Below are 5,791 nucleotides of genomic sequence, written 5' to 3'. Positions count from 1 at the left end.
AATCAACTGTTTTAGACAACTCAATTTTCTCCCACAGTTGAATCAGCTTCTTATCAGAAAACATGGGTTCCAAGTGATGCATTTTCACTGTTACGTACCCTTCACTACGAGAAATATGGTTTTTACCAACGAAACTTTTACCGACGAAATAATTTTCGTAGGTAAAGATGACTTTTACCGACAAAAATTATTTTCGTAGGTAAAAATTAAATGCTGTAGGTAAAAGTGATCTTTGCCTACGAAAATGTTCGTAGGTAATGGCTGTTTTCAATTTTCGCTACAAAATCTAAAAGTCATCTTTACCTACGAAATTTCCGTTAGTGTTTACTTTTACCTACCAAATCTAATGTCGTAGGTAAAAGTTATCTTTGCCTGCGAACATTTTTGTAGGTGATGGGTGTTAAAAGTTTACTTTTACCTACCAAATCTAATTCCGTAGGTAAAAGTCATCTTTGCCTATGAAAATTTTCGTAGGTGATGGGTGTTTTCAATTTAAAAATCTAAATGTTTACTTTGGTAGAGTCATCTTTACCTACGAAATTTCCGTTGGTGTTTACTTTTACCTACCAAATCTAATGTCGTAGGTAAAAGTTATCTTTGCCTACGAACATTTTTGTAGGTGATGGGTGTTAAAAGTTTACTTTTACCTACCAAATCTAATTTCGTAGGTAAAAGTCATCTTTGCCTATGAAAATTTTCGTAGGTGATGGGTGTTTTCAATTTAAAAATCTAAATGTTTACTTTGGTAGAGTCATCTTTACCTACGAAATTTCCGTTGGTGTTTACTTTTACCTACCAAATCTAATGTCGTAGGTAAAAGTTATCTTTGCCTACGAACATTTTTGTAGGTGATGGGTGTTAAAAGTTTACTTTTACCTACCAAATCTAATTTCGTAGGTAAAAGTCATCTTTGCCTATGAAAATTTTCGTAGGTGATGGGTGTTTTCAATTTAAAAATCTAAATGTTTACTTTTACCTACCAAAACTAATTTTGTATGTAAAAGTCATCTTTACCTACAAAAATTTCCGTAGGTGAAAGGTCTTTTCAATTTTCCCCCTACCTACCAGGTCTAGTTTGGTAGGTAAAAGTTATCTTTGAATTTTCGTAGGTGTTAGATTTTCTTTTACCTACCAAATCTAATTTCATAGGTAAAAGTTGTCTAGGTAAAATCCATCTTTACCCACGATAATTTTTGTAGGTAAAGGTTGTTTTACAATTTTCAACTACAATAAAAACTCGAAAAGTACTTTTATCAACGATATTAAAGGTTGCAAGTAAAAGTCATCTTTACATTTCGTAGGTAAAGGGTGTTTTGAATTTTTCTTTAAAATGAAAAATCGAAAACTTTACTTTTACCGACGAAATATGATTTTGTACGTAAAAGTCATCTTTACCTACGAAAATGTTCGTAGATAAAGGGCGTTTTCAATTTTTCAAAATACAAAAAAGCGAAAAGTTTACTTTTACCTACGAAATCAAATTTCGTAGATAAAGTCATATTTAAAATTTTTGAAAAGTTTACTTTTACTTACAAATTGAAAGTTCGTAGGTAAAAGCCATCTTTACCTACGAAACTTTTTGTAGGCAAAGGATGTTTTGAATTTTTGAAGACTTTTACCTAATAAAAATACACTTGTACCCACGAAATTTTCGTAGGTAAAGAAACGTGTATGGTGGACTTTTACCTACGAAATGATTCGTGGGTAAAAAGATAATATTTTATTTTATAATTTTACACTTTTACCTACGAAATATTTCGTAGGTAAAAGTCAGCTCCCCCATCTCTTTCATCATATTCTTCCTGATATACACCTGTTATATAATATATATATATATATATACACACAAATGCATGCATATGTGTTTGCGTGACCTGAACTCAAATCACCATTGAAACCAGACAAGCAATTCCAATAACCCTGCAAAGAAAACAAAAGTTATAGCCTTGCATTAGTTTTTTAAATGTTCCCACTTGTTACATTTTTTTCACGTACACAGTTATCTTCCATCTGGATAACATGATGATACTTACCAAAGAAAGGGAATCCCCTCAAAGAGATTGAAGAAGCTCCAAAACTACTTTCCTGTCAGGCATGCTTGGAATGGCCCCCTTCACTTGAAGGCACAGAGAAGCTGCGGCAGCTGCAATACAACAGTTGCAAATGGTAACATCCCATAGCTGTAAGAATATAGAAGGAAGCCACAGCGAATGAAACACAGACATGCATACCAGCAAACTGCAAGGATTCCCTCTTGGACTTGCCCTCCACGAGCCACGGCAATAGCAGCAGTAAAGGTATCACCAGCTCCAGTTGTATCTAGAACTTTGGAAGCTGAAATGATAGGTTGTTGTATTGGATCCTCCCCTTCTACAAATAGAGCTGACCCTTTTGCCCCAAGCTTTACCAGGACTTGTTTGACACCCTGAAATGCTCACAACAGTACACAATCTACAGATATTAAGCATGATGCCATCTGTTATTGTTCAGATTACTAGACCACAAATGGATGCCATGTTTTCAGCGCAACTGTAAAATCACATGGGTGCACATCAATTCATATTTGTATGTCGTACTTCAAAATTATTATTTTTTTTTCTATAAAATGCGTCGATCAAGACCAATTTGGTTTGCGTTGAGAAAAAAGAGGAAATAACTCCATAAAAAACCTGCCGATCCAGTTCGATGCTGCCACATGGGAGCGCTTTGGTCTTATGGTGTGGCTCCAAAGGTGGCAGCTTTTGGCTAGCTCGTTGGTCAGAATCGAATCCTAACTATTGATAACCAGAAGAAAAGAGGGATGATCCTTCCCAATGCGTCTCCTGTGCTTGAGGGAGGAGGAATCTGTAGATCACCTGTTCATTCATTGCCATTTCACATCAGATCTGTGGTGGGGCGTCCTTAGATTGGCAGGAATATCGGCAATGCCCAATTCTGTCGATCAACTCCTCTGTATATGGCATGTGGAGACAGGAGGAGGTCTTGGAAAGAGGAAATGGAGAACTCTTCTGCTAGCTGTTTTTTGGGCTGAGAGAAACAATCGCTGCTTCAGGACACAAACAATCTCTATCCTAGATCATTTCTCTTGATGACCCCACATAAAGTGAAAGTTCCCTAAAGGGAAAAAAATAAAAAATAAAAATAAAAAATAAAAAAAATCAATGATCAACAGTATATAACAAGATAAGATTTGCAGAAATCAGGCTTGGGATGTTTTTCCATTGAATGAAGTAGATGATTTTCCAACCATACACACCAAGAATCATCCAGATACAAAAGTGAGACACACCATTGCCCACAATATAGAATCTTGCCGAAAACATATATATTCACATGGTATGGTTCACCTGAATTCTGGAATGGCCTGCATTTCATGGGTGCGCCTTCATCCTATCCCTCTCACCAGATGAGAGGGCTAGATGGTATATTTACAACGCGGTGGACCCCACATTCCATCTGGAAGTTTCTGTGATCAGGCTGCATTTGGGATCTAGGCCTAACATGAAGGGGCCCATCTAGTGTTAGGGATTCTGTAGTTCTTACCATTTGGGTAATCCTCTTATCGCACCAGTGCCCATGGACGATAAGTAGTCGCTCCAGAAACCGGAACTGAGCAATAGAGAAGTCACTAGGTGGTTGTTCTTGGCATTGTCATGGCCTTGGATTGATCTCAGCATGCAAAAGAGAGTCAGCTCTTGGATTCTTTTGTGTGTCAAACACATAAATATGACTTGACCTGAAGAAAAAAAAAAAAAATTTTAAAAGAACCAACTATTCAATGATGGTGAACTACAAAAAACAAAGGAATCACAAAACTATGTTGGGTTGATTCTTGGGCACCTGATGGCCTATGCTGCATGTACTGTTAGAGGTGGAAATGGGCCAGGGCAAGGATATGCAGTTTAAAAAACTACCAAAAGTGCCAAAAGCAGGCATTAGTTTGGGGTTCCAACAGAGGCTAAAGAAGAAGTTACAATCACCAACTTCTCCACAAAGTGGTAATGGAGTGAATGATGATCAACCTGAACTCTATAGATGAACTTGACTTCAGTTACATACTTCTATCTAAATTAGGAAAGGATGTAAACACAAGTCTATCTGAAATTTTTTGTAATCCATAAAACAGAGGCCACCTTTGAATTCTGATATTTTAGTTTCAATTTCTCAGAAGAGAAAAGGCATCTCCTTGAGCATTTAGTTTGAAGTTTGAATTTTATTTTTTTTATTTTTTGTAGGGGTATTTAGGTTGAAATTTGAACATGCAAATTCACAAGGTACAGATTCATTCACCTTCGAAGAGCTATTGTTGTTTCCTCCAGTGACCAGTGTATCAAAGAAAGCTGCAAACATTTGAAAAACAAACCATGAGAAACAATGATTGATTGTAAGGTACATTCAACATGATGGAACAAAAGAAACAACCAAAAGAAAAGCATCTACATGATGTTGTTTTTGCTCTCTTCTTGGTGTCAGGGACAATATTCAGCTTCTTTATGAGACCAAAAACTTCTCGGGAATTCTCCACCAATCAGCAAGATATGAACTTTAAATTGGTATTGTTTTCAGTTCACGAGATATCTAAACAAGCACCCATGATTTAGATGGTTTAGTTTAAGTTAACCACATATGAGTCATGCTATTTGTTAATGCTAATGCATCTATTATCACACCCTGCCACACTATCAGTGTTTTTCTCTCACTGTAATGAGGCAAGATATGAACTTTAAATTGGTATTGTTTTCAGTTCACGAGATATCTAAACAAGCACCCATGATTTAGATGGTTTAGTTTAAGTTAACCTCATATGAGTCATGCTATTTGTTAATGCTCATGCATCGATTATCACACCCTGCCACACTATCAGTGTTTTTCTCTCACTGTAATCAGGCAACCAAGCACGCTTGCATTTTAAGAGCAGCATTAACATGATAGCTCCCACCACCCATTTTTAAAAAGGTGGTGATTCATCCTCTTTACATGTAGCACTCATGTAAGGCTATTCAAAAAACCATCAAAATTTTGCGTAGGTAAAAGTGAATGGACCATATGATGAAATTCCCACTAATCAACCAATCTTAACCATCCATTTGACAGTTAAAAGTCAAACGGCGATTGGCTCAAATTCCAAAGGGCCAAATTGAAACATCAGTTGGGCCAGCAATTAGGATGGCCCGGATATGTGGTTACCTGTGTAACTTTATGCTCCAAACACAATTGAGCAAGCAATTGGACAGCCTGGATTGTCATATAACCGTGACATGTGTATGTTGGAAGAGTTTACCATCATTTTCTTAAAATTGTAGTTAACTATCAAAGGAGTCTGCATACATGTCAGAGCTCACAAACATCTTGAAAATGGTAGTTTAGTGAGTCATCTTCCTCAAACGTGGCACTCATGCATGGCTATTTATCATTTCAAAAATCACATTAATAAATCAAAGATAATCATTTGATTGATGATTATCAAATGGATGATTAACAGTGAATGGTTCAAATTCCAAGGCAAAATCAAATAATTACTTTCATGTGGTTGGTGAAATTCTGTTTTATGCTCAAAGCACAATCGGTTAAGTTATTTGTATGATCTAGATTGTCATATTGGAAGATCCTATCCTCCAATCAGAGTTCGGTGACACAATGCAGCCCATCAATGGGAAAAAAAATGTTTAGAATTGCAAGGAAAAGGAGATTTTTGTACATTAGCTTGCACGATGGCAAACCAAATGAGCAATCTAAATTATAGACGAAAGGTGCACCTATATCGCTATTGTGCCGAACAATATGAGCGCTT

At 36.4% G+C, this 5,791-nt stretch overlaps 2 long non-coding RNA genes across 2 annotated transcripts; both read right to left on the bottom strand.

Annotated features, from left to right (window-relative positions):
- Positions 1 to 1,928: 1,928 nt before the first annotated feature.
- Positions 1,929 to 2,271, bottom strand: LOC131257812 (uncharacterized). The gene is made up of 2 exons (XR_009177644.1): positions 2,232 to 2,271; positions 1,929 to 2,143 (listed from the first exon to the last, which is right to left on the bottom strand). It is a non-coding gene; the product is annotated as an uncharacterized LOC131257812 (long non-coding RNA).
- A 905-nt stretch (positions 2,272 to 3,176) lies between these two features.
- On the bottom strand, positions 3,177 to 4,741 carry LOC131257811 (uncharacterized). Its single transcript, XR_009177643.1, has 3 exons — positions 4,441 to 4,741; positions 4,291 to 4,340; positions 3,177 to 3,736 (listed from the first exon to the last, which is right to left on the bottom strand). It is a non-coding gene; the product is annotated as an uncharacterized LOC131257811 (long non-coding RNA).
- Between the last annotated feature and the right edge of the window lie 1,050 nt (positions 4,742 to 5,791).

The sequence above is a fragment of the Magnolia sinica genome, chromosome 10, assembly GCF_029962835.1.
Source record: "Magnolia sinica isolate HGM2019 chromosome 10, MsV1, whole genome shotgun sequence".
Taxonomy (NCBI): domain Eukaryota; kingdom Viridiplantae; phylum Streptophyta; class Magnoliopsida; order Magnoliales; family Magnoliaceae; genus Magnolia; species Magnolia sinica.
This window is presented reverse-complemented; position numbering and strand designations above follow the sequence as displayed.